This window comes from Amblyomma mixtum, chromosome 4 (assembly GCF_055824585.1).
Source record: "Amblyomma mixtum isolate Tamu chromosome 4, ASM5582458v1, whole genome shotgun sequence".
Taxonomy (NCBI): domain Eukaryota; kingdom Metazoa; phylum Arthropoda; class Arachnida; order Ixodida; family Ixodidae; genus Amblyomma; species Amblyomma mixtum.
The window spans coordinates 148182600-148197645 of NC_143015.1; positions in this window are offsets into that span (position 1 = coordinate 148182600).

Below are 15046 nucleotides of genomic sequence, written 5' to 3' on the forward strand. Positions count from 1 at the left end.
CTTTCATTCCATTTTTCAAAACATTGTTTAAATTCATCTTTTGTGATGCTTGACAGTGCCTCCGTCGTTTTTTTCTTCACCTCAGCAACATCAGCGAAACGCTTTCCATTCACCTATTTTTTCATTCCAGGAAACAAAGAAAGTAGCACGGGGCAAGGTCGGGAGAGTATGAGGGTTGAGGAATAGGGGTCATGCCATTTTTGGTCCAAAATTGTCGTAGAGACAGGGCTGTGTGGGCAGGGGCATTGCCATGATGGAAAAACCAGTCACCCGACCGCCACAAATCTGGCCGCTTCCACCGCACACTGTTGCCCAATCTTTTCAAAACATCCAAGTAGAAAGCCTGGCTAACTGTCTGACCCTGCGGAACAAATTCTCAATGGACGACTCCTCTCACGTCGAAAAAACAAATCAGCATTGTTTTGAGGTTTGGTTTCACCTGACGAGCTTTCTTGAGGCGAGGTGAATTTGAAGTTTTCCATTCGCATGATTGTTGCTTTGATTCAGGATTCGATTCAGGAACACTTGAGTGGTCCCCATAGCATCGTCCTTGTACGTCTTTCTTAATATTTCAAGAGTTTCCGAAAATTCAACTTTTTCCGAGCAAAAATCAGAATTTCACCGGTGCACGCTGTTCACGAAAATCAGCCATTGCAAAAACGACATTCACACAAAACAGTCATCACTCTAAAACTCTGCCTAAACTAGTCTGACCTCCTTCCACGACGGCACTCGGCTTACTGACTCTGGAATGTTATGGAATGTTCGTTCTATGCGCTCCTAGTGGCAAAACGCGGTACCACAGAAGCTTTGCCGACCAAAAAATTTAGTCCGGTTTCTTTTGGGTACCCCCTCGTATGTTGCAGTCAGAGGTAAACAAGTCACTCAGACAGAGCTTTGCACATAAGGTTTTCGCGTCTATGGCATTGGGTGCTGAAGCTCTGCGCAAAGAACGGCCGAAGACCGCCTGCGCTCACAGACACACCACGCAATGCCCGGTGAGTTATAGTAGTGGCACGCGGGTTTTGACGCTTTTGTGATTGTCAGCTATCATGAGCACTCAAACACTACGCCGTAGTGTTTGCTTCACAATAATTTGAGTGCTCATGATACGCGGCTTTGTTTCCTTTATGTGAGCTTTCCTGCTATGCCCCAGCCGGCGCAAGACGAAACCAGTTCTCTGGGTGTAAAACAGCGCTGTACAATGCATTCAGAACGGACTGGAAGGTACGGTCTCTCTTTGAATTGATCCGAAGGTTGTGTGCATCATTGTCGGGCAAAAAAAAAAAAAGCAGGGTCTAAACAAACGAGTTAGACTAATATTACCGCCCTCACTGCTTCAAGCCTAAAGGGCTCGAGAAACTTTATTTGAGTCGCCTGCTTTCCGTCCCTTAATGGCTCAAGAGGCCTTAGAATCGATGGATCCCCATTCATCCTCGACCGGCAATTAGTCCATTATTTAGCTTGACTCTTGCGGTTTCTGTTTTGGTTACCAACGTAACGATGACTGTGATGTGAAGGTTTGTTTTCGTTAAGTGAAGAATAAAAAAGTGCAATATAAAGGCGCTCAGGTCGCTTGTCACAACTGTAGCTACTGAAGCCGGTTGGCAGAGGCGCTGTGTGAATTAGAACTGCGTAGCAATGATTATGTTAAAGCTTTATTCATGCCTGATTTGATCTAAACACCCCTTAGTCATCAATACTATAATTCGGGCGTTGAAACCGATATCGAAAGTTTCAAACCGCATAAAGACGAAAATGAACCAGAAATCATTCGGCACTCGTAGAACAATAGCAAAGGGTTACCATTTATATTTACTTTTAAGGCATCATTTCTACGAAGAAAACATTCGGATGTCGATACTTCTTTATGAAGTCTCTATCCTACACCCCCCCCCCCCCCTCCCTGTTGTCTGTGTGTGCCTAATATAGTTGAGCTTTTTTTTTTCATGGCAATACTCTGCTGTCCCAGCTTCTACTGGTGCCGACTCGTGCTCACAGAAATAAAGGCGTGTGAAAAACGTATACTTACTCTTCACTCACTGAATCTGCAGCAGAAAAATTCATAAGCACACCTAATCATATAGTGTGTTGGCAGTGAGGCAGCATTAGAAGCTGTTTAGGCTTTTACATCGAGTTGGTTGGTTGGTAACAACTTTATTCATAGTCCTGCAGAGCTTTCGCCGACGGGGCCTTAGGTCTCCCACGTGGGGACGTCGAGGCGCTGCCTCGCCGTCGCCTCGCGGGCCTGCTGGACGGCCCAGAGTTGGTCCCCGAGGCTGGGGCTGCGCAAGGCAGCGGCCAACCGCGGCGGGAGGGTTCCGCGGCATACTTTTACTATTGTGGTTGCGGACATCTACTGTCTGTCTGCGCACCACCAGGCATATCTTCGGGTGATCTAGTTGCTGGTTAGATCCAAAGATCTCTAGAGGTGGCGGACGGATGCAATGAACGTGCATAGAAGCTTATTGCTCTCATTTCCGGTCTGGCGCTATCCCTTCGTCTCACCCAATGAGATTCATCCCTTCAGGTGACGTCATTTTCCGCCAGCCAATGGGCAAATTTCGGGATCAAAAGCACATTGTTATCCACCATAAGGCCTCTGGCGTTTATTGTATTAAAATTTTGTCGGTCCATTCTGAGAGTCAACAAAGGCTGCGACTAGTTTTTAGCTTGCACATACGTTAATAAATGTTGCATAGAAATCAATAATACTTTCGATTTTCATTATGACCGCCATTGTAGCCAGTCAGCAAAAGAGTTTCTCTGACGCGAACTGTGCCAAAAATTTGTTTCAGCGTTCTATACACCTCGACAAAACGTCCATTGAGCGCAACAAACTTTCGCAGTCATGAGGATTATCAATGACATAGAAAGTCAAAATCTGTTCCAGGACGAAGTCGTTTTCGACTAACCCTTCCCTTTCATTACCCTTTGTTGTCCGCTGTCGTACTCGCTTAAAGAGTACTTCCCTTCGGTGTTGAATGGCAAGAATGATTTCCTCTTCAGAGCTCACTCCGGAACACCACGCGAAATGTATTTAGCGTGAACCGCAAAAGCACTCTCTGTAATCACTCAGAAATGAGCGAAAATCTAAGCTTACCGTTGTAAATGGCGGTTTGGGCTGCAAATACGAAGATAACAGAAGGGGTTAGTCACGACTGCTCAACTGAGAAATGGCTATCAATATGTTTAAAACCGGTTTTAGAAAGTTTTGGCATAACTGAGGCTTACTGACATATACATAAACCGTATAATCGGATTCCTTTTGCACGTGTACAGTGGCTACTGCACGCTTCACAACGGCCACCAAGCTGGCATCGCGCTTGCGCCGAGGGCAGCCACTAACGAAGCCTAATTCAGTTTCAGTCTCAGTTCATTCCCTTTGCACGAGGGTTATATAAAAGAATGTGATAAAAGCATCTGATCCCTTAGCAAGACGGTAGTTCGGGCCCATGCAATAAGTGGACAAAATAGAGTTCGCATGCGTCAACATAAAAAATCGAGTACATTTAGATATGAATAGAAGGTGCTACATAAAACTAACAGTCAAGTAAAGTATGCATAGGCAACCAATGAATTGAAGGAAAAGACAACAGAGGACGTTCGTTACAAGCATTAAATAATACTTAAATACAGATTCAAGAGTGTTACATCATTCTATACAAACTAGGTAATAAACGTTTTAGTACACTACATTTCGGCAAGAGATTGAAAGTTATTGTTATAGATATGTCCTTTACTAAGCGAGAAATGTTTTTGCTTCTTTTAACCATTACTGGAGGAGCGCTCCAGACTTTTGTACCAGTATATGTTAATACTCGCCAGCTGTATATGTTGTAAACGGCGGGTATGTTAAAATTATAATGATCCTCAATTTGTAGGGGCCTTTTTGGGCGTATAAAGATTCAAGCTGTTATTCAAGCTGACACGAAGTATGGGTTTTAACGTTTGGATGCTGCACATAGGGCTATGAAGTACGCGGCAATAGACAGCTTAGGACCAATTTCGGCCACCTGGTGTTCTTCAACCGGCAGTAAGTCACCCAGCACACGAGTGGTGCTGTGGTGGTGGTGAAAAACATTTATCGTCTATTAAATTTTTACAGAGAGGTGATTGGAGTAGGGCCCTCTTTGCCTTTCACCCTCACGATACTAGGTGGAGCCCCTTATTCCGGGGCCCCATTGGCAAGCAACGCCGCCCGCGTCCGTTGAACAAAGGCCTTTTGGGTCTTTAGGTCTTGACCGCCGAGCAGGGCCGCCTCCCAGTCCTCCACTGGGGTAAAGATGAGTTTGACACGCCCAAACCATGTACCAGGTGTCAGCCGCCTCCCCACAGAACTGTTGCTCTTCGCCTCCGTCTAAAGGCGGTCGCCGCGCCCGATGCCCAATTACGCGACTTTCCGCTCAGCAGAAATCCCGACCACCATGGCCGGGATTGAACCCGCGTATTTTCGGTCAGCTGCCGAGCACCGTAACCACTTAGCCACCGCGGCGGCAAACTTACTTCAAAAGAATTTAATCTACAGTTATTTAACTTCACGTGAGCAGTATACTGTCATCAATGGTATATGCTCAGAGACAAACACTCTGTTGTATGGTGTACCACAAGGGTCCATCCTAGGGCCAGTCTTATTTCTCATCTATATCAATGATATTGTAAATATACCGGGTGCCTCGAATTTGGTTTTATATGCGGACGACACCAATGTGTTCTTTTCGGGTAGGGATTTAGATGTGCTGTTCAGGGAGGCAAACAATTGGATGTTGGTCTTAACCTCATGGCTGGGAAGTAACCGGCTCGCATTAAACATAAACAAAACAAAGTATGTACTCTTTCGCTCCAAAGGTACTGAAATGTATTCAATTCCATGTTTAAAATTTAATGGCCTGGACATACAACAGTCTTCTACTACCAGATTTCTAGGTGTGACATTCCACGAAAATCTCTTATGGAATGCTCACATCCACACACTTAGAACTGATCTCTCTCGTGCCTTAGGCATCTTAAACAGACTGAGGTGTTACCTCCCAGCTTCTATCAAACGACTGGTGTACTATTCCCTTATACATTCACGTTTTAGCTATTGCTCTCTTGTGTGGCAAACCACGACGAAAACAAATTTAGATTCCCTACTATCAATACAAAAAAGAGCAATACGCGCTATCAGTAACTTAGAGCTGTCCTCTAGTTGTGCGCCCTACTATAGATCGCATGGAATACTCCAAATGCCTCAGTTCTACAAATACAGACTAAGCCTGGAAGTTTACCGCCAATACCGGTTGGATAAATCTACCTTTGAAACAAGATACCAGGAGAAAAGAAGTGTGTACGATTTAAGAAAGAGCATCATAGTCAAGCCCCGAGCTCGAACAAACTATGGACATCAAAGATTAAGCTGTCAGATAGCAGATTTATTAAACAGCTATCCCGTCATTCATGCCCTATTAACCGAAAATCTTTCATTAAGCAGGTTTAAGAAAACACTGAAGGGATTATTCTTAAAGGAAGACTAGTGTGTTATGTTCATGTTTTTCTTCTTGTTTTCAATTTTATGTTCCATGTGCTTCAAGTTCGATAGTTTACATGTATTTTATGTTTGGAAGTGTTTTGTTAACATGCATTGCTAGTAGAAGTTGCTGCACTTATTCTTGTACTCCGTTCCTGTACATATTCTTGCACTGTAAAAAAGATATAATAAGGGGGTTGGGGGATACAGTTTCATCTAAGACATTTCTCTGCATGTAAACTCTGTTGAAACTCTGCATGAGTGTCAAACCGCTGCTTGCCACAGGGTGGCGTGACCTCGTCAGGCACTTTTCCGCCTTTTGTCACGTCCCCCAAGACAATAGTTTTGTATTATTGTCTTGAATAAAAAATGATTGATTGATTGATTGATTGAGAAGAACGCTATAACCACTGAGCCAGACGCTGAAACGCTTGTGAACGCCACTGTGATGATACACGCAGTTGGGTCTCCTCGAACACTTGCCTGATCTCCCTGGCGATTGTGATTGTGCATGGGGTTTAACGTTCCAAAGCGACTAAGGCTATGAGAGACGCCGTAGTGAAGGGCTCCAGAAATTTCGACCACCTGGGGTTCTTTAACGTGCACTGTCATCGCACAGTACACGGGCCTCTAGCATTTCGCCTCCACCGAAATGCGACCACCATGGCCGGGATTGAACCCGCGTATTTTCGGTCAGCTGCCGAGCACCGTAACCACTTAGCCACCGCGGCGGCAAACTTACTTCAAAAGAATTTAACCTACAGAAGCAGGCTACTTATCATAACATGAAAATATTATTCCCCAGAGCAAACGCAAGCCTTGAGTAAGAAAACGAGTCTAAAAAAATTTTCCCTATTGTGGAAAGGCGCTTTTAACTGTCCAACGAAAATAAATCACAATGGAGCATCATTCTTGATTTTGCACACCACATTTTTACCACTCTTGTGCTGAGTTGACAGCGTGGATCATGTCGAAAACCTTAATTGAACCTAACAGCAATATGGAACGAAACGCTTAGGTCATGCTTGAGCAAATCTTTCACTTAAGCGTCAATCTTGTCTTTCAAAAGTGGATGATGTGTATTAAAAAACATTAGGAACGAAAAAATATGAATCTCATATCTGTAAAATCCCTGGCCTGTGCATTCCTACGGAGCGTCCCTTTCTGTATGCCTTCGACGTGCACATCGTTCTTGCACAACGAATTCTACCTGAATCACTGAAAGTGTTGTGCATTATTCATACTTAACGAAGAAATGTGTGCTAGAATGAGCCTGATAAAAGGGAACACTCAAGGCGCGTGGGACCGCCATACTAATTTTTACTCGTCCGTCACGTTTCGTCTATACCAAAACTGCTTGAAAAAAGTGATCACGGTGGTGTCAAACTCAACGATCAGGTGGAAGCTTTGGCGGCATGCTTACAAGGATTTACTATTTTCGCTTATTCTTAATCTACAACGCCGTGGCAGATTAAACAGTGATAGCGATAAAAATTCCGTGCCGACAATCGACTACAACAAAAAAATGAGCACCCATGACAAAAGGCGTTCAAGAATGGTTTCAATGCACCCTTTTTTGATTACTGCCAGTGATGAAATTATTGGAGTCCAAGAAGAACCCTAAGCATCCGTCTAGGTTAAGGATCTTGTCGCAATTACGAAGCTACAATCGGGAGGACAGTGAAGAGACCTTACCGCCGTCGTCCACAGGTTGATCCCCTGCAGAAGCGGCTGGAAACAAAGAACGGAATATAAAGAATGATTCAGCAATTAGGCACGAAGATTGATCATGAGTGTCTTACCAGAGAAATAGAAAAACAAATGCTTTCACAGGGTTTGGCGAGTGGGGATTATCTCCCAAAGCAGCATATAGTGTATGAGAGACGGTGTAGTAGAAGGCTCCATATAAATTTCGACCACTTGCCGTTCCATCACGCGGCTTCACAACTAAAAGCACACGGGTGCTGACAAGCATAGAAATCTTCGGACTGGCGAACGATGCTAACAGCAGATTCGTCCTCGGAGGGGCTGCCAAACACTATCATCAGCTTGTTCCCTTTTTCCTTCAACTTTCAGTTGTCGTAGTGAGACTGCCTTAGTTCTGACCACATGTCATTGACCAGATTCACTGATCAGGAAGAGAGAAGTCATATGGGCTAGTTAAACAAAAAAAAAGGAATTATCTTAGTTCTCATCGCATGTAACCGACCAGATTCACTGATCAGGAAGAGAAAAGACATATCTGCCAGTTAACCAAAAGGAGGCATTACCTTAGTTCTCTTCGCATGTCACTGACCAGATTCATGGATCAGGTAGAGAAGAAATATGTGCTAGTTAACCAAAAAGAGGCACTACCTTAATTCTCATAGCATGTCACTGACCAGATTCATTGATCAGGAAGAGACAAGACATATGTGCTAGTAAACCAAAGGAGGCATTACCTTAGTTCTTATCGCATGTCACTGACCAAACTTATTAATCAGGAAGAGAGAAGACATATGCGTTAGTTAACCGAAAGGAGGCATTAACGAAGTCAAAAAAATTCGTAAAGCCTTCGGTGGATTGGCAGTAGGTTGCAGGTATTACAACGCACGTGACTTCACTGCGTTCTCCGCAGGTGGTGAAGTACGTGATGCAGCTGTTCTCCTTACGAAATCACCGTACAGGCTAGATGGCCATGAAGAGGTAGTCCCCTTGACTGCAGGTTGTATCCACGCACCCTGACCGTGTGCCTTTTCTGTATGATTTCGCTGTACCATTGCATCATTGTAAACAAACTCTCTCAAGCTCCCACTTGGGCATAGTACCCTCTCCCTCTTACTGTACCGACTATTCTGTCCCACTGGACTTCACCATCAAATGCATTTCCAATGGTCATGTACGTGCAGTCTCCTAGATTGCATGTTGGGTCACGCGTGGGAATGGCCCCCGCCCAGTACGTTCCTTGAGGCTTGAGACGATTGAGGCACCAAGTTAACGTGGCTGCTATCCACTGCGACATATAGTACAGTGCTGACGCTAAAACCACCCACCGCAGAGCAGGTTCGCCGCGGTTATCTCATCAATACTTACAGGCAGTGCCGAAAGTGGGGTTACGATGGAGATAGAGAAGTTCGTGCAGTATGATGTGAGATCAGCGTAATGTTTCGCAATGGAATATACACCTATACATTTTACAGCCGCAATCATAGTGATGATGTGATCATGGTCCTGTGAACGGAAGCCCGTGCAATGCCGAGAGCTCTTTAGAAGTATATCTTTTTTTTTTTTCAGAATAGGGGAGTATTCATTTTACACTCGCTAATCTTCTAGATCTGTTTTTTCTTCTTGTTTCTCGCTTGCTTGACACCATTAGTCGGTGTCGAAGTTTGATTTCAGAAATATATACCTGGCTTGTTCTGCAATGTCTCTAAGTACTACCATTTAGCTTCCCTGCAGTATGCTCGAGGCAAACTGCTGAAAATTATTACGCAGAGCAATTCAATTTTCATGGTGCACATAATCTTAACAGCAAATTGTTATGAGAGAACTCATTGCAAATACTGCTTCAATGCCACTTTTTTCGCTAGTTGAGCGATCAAGTTCATGTGTTGAACGGTAAGAACGCACCCCCAATACAAGGGCCTTACCCGGACAAAAAAGGTGGTAATTCTCGAATGTGTTACTCACCCAAATAGTCTGGCTAGGAGCAGTTAGAACGCTCCCTTCTTTAAGAGCTTTCCATTCTATTAGAGAGTCATGCATACGAAGGTCAAGCAACCAGACTGTACGAGAGCATCGCAGCATGCGGTGCAGTTAAGCTGCTTTCGAAGTCTTATTTTCATGCTACGTCTGATTCGTAGTCTTTTGTTCCACTTACTTATAGCCGGAGAGTGCACATATGCAGGCTCCATTCTTCCCCGTCGTCTTCTTCTGGTCCCGCAGAGGCATGCGCCCCACGTGATGCAGTGTCCACGTGTTTTGTCTACTTTTTTAAAGGTATGAGGCCACTTTGAAAACTCAATAATTTTTGGAAAAATGAACAATTTTCTAGAATTTGCTTAATCAAAACACCTATTAATTTCTGAATGAGCTGCAAAAAAAAACTGTTTGCTAATAACACCGTTCCAATGATACAGCCAAAGTTGCAACCCTCTACGGGTCTCACGAAACAGAAACTGAAGTTTCACGTTGGAATAATACCCTACTTTTTCAGCATAGACCATATTTTCTTCGTCTTTTTTAGTTTAAACTAATAACGAGTGTTTCTTATTATCTATGCCTCTTTTTGTTTCCAGTTAATTACTCGAACGGTCAAAAAAAGAACGCAAGTCATTTGGACAGTCTTAGTGGTTATGTATTCTTATCAACATTGAAGTTTGGTTTGTGTGATTCTATGTGTCATTTCAACGATGACAAGACAAGGGTGCTGAAAATTTTGAAGCAGACTGGGAACAAACCTGGTCTGCAAGCACTGAAACCTTGCCTGACAGGTGACGAAGCGCGTACATGGAAATCTTCCTGTCGGTCTGCTGATTCCTCCAGAAACCGAAGAAAAAAAAAGTCAGCTGGCTCACGAGTAAGTGCGAGGAACTACAAGTGAGTGAGTGAGTGAAGAAACTTTATTTCCGCCAGAAGAAGACCCGTGCCCCTCCGGGTCCGCACGCAGGCGTCCGGGGAGGGGCAGCGTCGCAGCTGGAAGACTAGCAACGGTATAGTCGCGCAGCTTCTGCTGCCAGGCGGGTAGCGTATCGTTGTATGCTAAGGTCGGCACTTCTGAGTATGGTCTCCCATTCCTCTGCATTATTGATTCTGCCATATCCTGGGGCACTGGGGCATCTCCATAGTATGTGTTCGAGTGTAGCGGTATGCCCGCAGAACTCGCACACCTCCGCATCCTCCCTCGTGTCACCTCCTGTCCAGCTCCTCCAGAGCGGGGATGCGAAGTTTCTAGCTTGGAGTCTTCTCCAGTCATAGGCCTCAGCCGAGCTAAGCGATCTATCCGGAGGAGGATAGATCCTTTTGTTCTTTTTCTGAATGTCTGTGATGCTATTAAAGGTATTGGTTTCCTCTTTAGTGCTGAATTCGTATGAGGTGTCCACGGCTCCCCGAGGTAAAGAGGAGCGGGCGAGCCTGTGGGCGGCCTCGTTTCCAACCAGACCCGAGTGGGCTGGGGTCCAGATAATTAGAATATTGTGGGCTGGGATAAAGTCTTTTAGATATTTAGCCGCCATTTCGTGGATGCGTCCCTTGCTGTAATTTCTAATTGCGGCTTTGCAGTCGCTTACTACGTATTTGGTACCTGGCTGAGTTAGAGCGATCGCTATTGCAACCTCCTCCGCCACAAGGGGTTTTAAGTCAAGGTGTCTTACAACGCGTAACGTTCTGCCTGAGTCCCCGACGGCTACGGAGACGGTGTCTCCTAGCGTGCCTACCGCGGCATCAGTGTAGGCCACGGTTCCCTGTGGCATCTTGCCTAGCTTAGCAGTCAGCTGTGCGACCCTGCTTTTCCTTCTGCCTTTGTCGTGGATGGGATGCATGTTTCTAGGTATGGGAGCGATAATAAGATGCTCTCTTATTTCTCTTCCCAGATCTGTTCTGGTGTTCACTGTGCTATCTACGGTTGCCCATTTCGCTAGCTCTAGGTATTTCTTTCCTGCGGGTGTGGATGTTAGCCTTTCGATTTGCGATGTTCTAACCGCTTCAGTCAGTTCTCTCCAATTGTTATGCAGGCCCATTTTCTCCAGTATATCATTGGACGTGGAAATGGGCAGCCCTAGCGCTCGTTTGACACATTTTCTGATGATTGTGTCTAATGCCTTTTCTTCGGTTTTGTTTATTTTCAGGAATGGGGTTGCGTAACATATCCTGCTAACGATGAAGGCCTGCGTGAGTCTTAGTTTGCTGGACTCTGAGAGTCCTTCCCCCCTTCTAGATACCTTTCTGAAGGCTCTGACGACAAGTTCAGCTTGCGCTTTGAGCTTGTCTAGCGTACTTTTGTTTTTCCCTTTTCTGTTAATATACATGCCTAGGATTCTTATTTCCTCGACAATTGGTATCATTCTATTTTCAAGTGTAACCTCGATTGCCGGTATCCTTTGACTGCGCTTGCTCATTGCTACAAATAGCTCAGACTTTTGCGGAGAGCAGCTGAGACCCACGCATTTCGCATGCTCGTTAATGATATCCGCTGCCTTCTGTAGCTTTTCTTTCATTTCTGATTCGCCTCCTTTGTTTAGCCAGACATTTACATCATCTGCGTAGAGGCTGATGTTTAAGCCTTCTATCTCTCTAAGCTTGCGGGGAAGGTCCCTCATTACCAGATTAAAGAGAAATGGGGAGAGGACAGCCCCTTGTGGGGTTCCTCTGCATCCCATGGGGAACTCATCGGATATGATGCCCTGAAAGGTAATGATAGCAGTCCTGTCCCTTAGGAACGATCGGATGTAGTTATAGGTGTTTTTTCCTACAGCTATCTCATTTAACCCATCAAGGATGGCGTCATGGCTGACATTGTCAAAGGCTTTCTTAAGATCTATACCTAAGATCGCCTTCAGGTTGCCGAGGTGCAGCTGATCTACTATATCTCCATAGAGTCTTAGCATTGTATCTTGGGTGGTGAGCCCAGGCCTAAATCCGACCATTTCATCTGGCCAGAGGCCGTTATCCTCCATGTATTTGGTCAGTCTGGTCAGGATGACCTTCTCAAGCAGTTTCCCTACACATGATGTTAGTGAGATCGGCCTGAGGTTCTCCAAGCTCGGAGGTTTGCCCTGCTTGTGTATAAGCGTGATCTTGGCCTTCTTCCACTCCTCGGGGACAGCGCCTGCTTTCCACACTTGGTTGAGATACCTAGTGAGGCTATTTATTGATTCTTCATCCAGATTTCTCAACATTCTGTTTTCTACTCTGTCGAGCCCCGGGGCTGACCTTCGTTTTAGCTTCAGCAGTTCCATTCTGACCTCGGCTCTTAATATGGGGGCATCCAACTCCTCATTTGGTTGTCCCTTATAGTCGTCATATTTAGCGGCCCCATGGGGAGCAATATACAGTGACTTGAGCGTGTCAATAAGTTGCTCATCTGTGCCATTAAACTTATACCTAGCTTTTATTTGCTCAGTTCTCATAGCCGTCTTAGATTTATTTGGGTCTATAAGAAATTTGAGCAACTGCCATGTACTAGATTTTCCCATGCTTTTCTCCATTTCCTCGCATCTATTATCCCATCTCTGAGATTCCAACTGTCGAGCATACCTTTCTAATTCTACATTGTGTCTAGCTATTTCCCTCCTTAGGTTTCTACAAATATTGGCTGATTTTATCCTGGTAGGCATGACTTTATGGAATTTCTAGTTAACCCCAATTTTCTTTGTCGGTTTTCTCTTAACTCCGTTATTCCGTTGTTGTTTTTTTTAGTTGCGGGGCTAGTTGCGGGGCTAGTTGTTTATGCATTTTCTTTTCTTCAAATTTTAGCAGCGCTAACTATGAAGACGAATACACAGAGGACATGCAGGACGGGCGCTGACTCCAACTATGTTTATTGAACACGTTTTTCGTCGAACATATAAGAAAAGATGACCGTGAGCGCATGCGGATGTACGACTGACCAGAGAAGGAAAGGACAAGAAAACGGGACGGGGGGAAAGAGGAAAGTGTGGTCGCTTTTTTCCCTCTCGATGATTACAGCAAAGGTAGATTCCCTTATTCCACATTCCTTCTTACGAGAACAATTACTTTTTTCCTGTGAGAAATTTTCTATTTAAACAATAAACGTTCTGAAGCAATGAGTCTCAAGAGGCGCATCACAAAATCACATGTACTTCAGGGCACGCCGTCCTCAAGGGCAACGAAGTAGCTGATGCCATCGCTCGAGGCCACAACTACCAAGTGGCAAATGACGCACGAGAACCCATATCGGTCCTTCAAACCTAATGCGGTACCCTGGAGCATCTACGGGTGGCCAGCTACCCCTACACAAAACCTCACCCGAACTGCAGAAGGGAACACACTACTCACTGACGATAATTAGAGATAAACAGTTTTCCGAATCTCAACATTCTCACAAAGTTCCCCCCGCACAATACAAAAGCTTATAGCAATGCCCAAGCCGCAAGTACCGAGTTAAAATGGCAGAACGAGTGAAAATGGTTTGGTTTGTGGGGATTTAACCTCCCAAAGTGACTCAGGCTATGAGGGACGCCGTGGTGAAAGGCTCCGGAAATTTTCGCACACCTGGAGTTCTTTAACGTACACTGACATCGCACAATACACGGGCCTCTAGAATTCCGCCTCCATCGAAATTCGACCGACGTGGCCGGAATCGAACCCGCGTTTTTCTGAGCCACCACGGAGACTCAATATTGGAAACGCATGGTCTCTCTTGGATGGTTTCACCTTGGTCCTTTGTTGGTCCGTCATTTGCCAATGCATTTCAAATATTGGGACAATCACCTGTGCTGCTCGGGTGGTGCGGGGAGAAACAGCGCCTATATCCTACTGCGCGGTGCGGTCAAAATATAGCAGCAGCGCCCAGTGTACAGGGTGGTGCAGCGGAGCAATGGGAGGTAGCGCTGTCTTGCAAGAGCCTGGATGAGGAGCAAAAAGTCAGGGGGCACTTTGGCTGTCTAAAGTGCGTAGAGGCGAAAGTGTTTTCCGCATCATTTCGACTGCTTCTGCGGCACTGGTGGGGTCACATATAATTGAGTACTAATTACTAAATGATTAAATCACTAATTAATCGTTAATTACTGATTAATTTCTGAATACTAATTCACTGCTAATTAATTAGGCTTAAGCTTCGCCTTTAGGAGTGGAACGCGACAGCGTGTTGTAGCGCTGCCAGGGAGTCCACGGAATGCCACCACCCGTTCGGCGCGATGCCTTGCCCTTTGAACGCGATGCTTTTGAGGAAAGGAAATGGCGCAGTAATTATCTGTCATCTCGGTGGACACCTGAACCGCACCGTAGAGGAAGGGAGGAAGTGGGAGTGAAAGAAGACAAAGAGGGCCCGTAATGAAGAAAATGAAAATTGTATTGACGAAACGAAATTACGCAGTAACTGTCTCACATATCTCGATGGACAGCCGTCAAAACTCAGGGGGGCACTTTTTTTTACCTAAAGTGTGGTCACTGATGTGTGCTTAAGATGTTAAGCTTCGCCTTAAGAGTGGAACGCGACAGCGTCTTGCAACGCTGCCAGGGAGTCCATAGAACGGCATCGCCCATTCGGTTCTACGCCTTGCTCGTCGGTAAATTGGTTTTTGAGGTAAGGAAATGCATCTGTCTTTCATATCTCGGTGGGCACCTAAACCTCGCCGGAAGGGAAGGGAGGAGGATGGGAGTGAGCGAAGACACCGTATTCACTAGACGCGCCTTTGTTCATTCCAAACCATCGAGCTGGCATGGCGCAGTGGATAGCATGCTCGTCTCGCACGCCGAAGACCGGGGTTCGATTCCCGAGCTCGACCAATTTCCTACTCGGTTTTATTTATTTATATGGCCTGATTAGCAAAGTTAATTAGGCTAATTGGGCAATTAAGCAATTAACTGAGCTCAGTA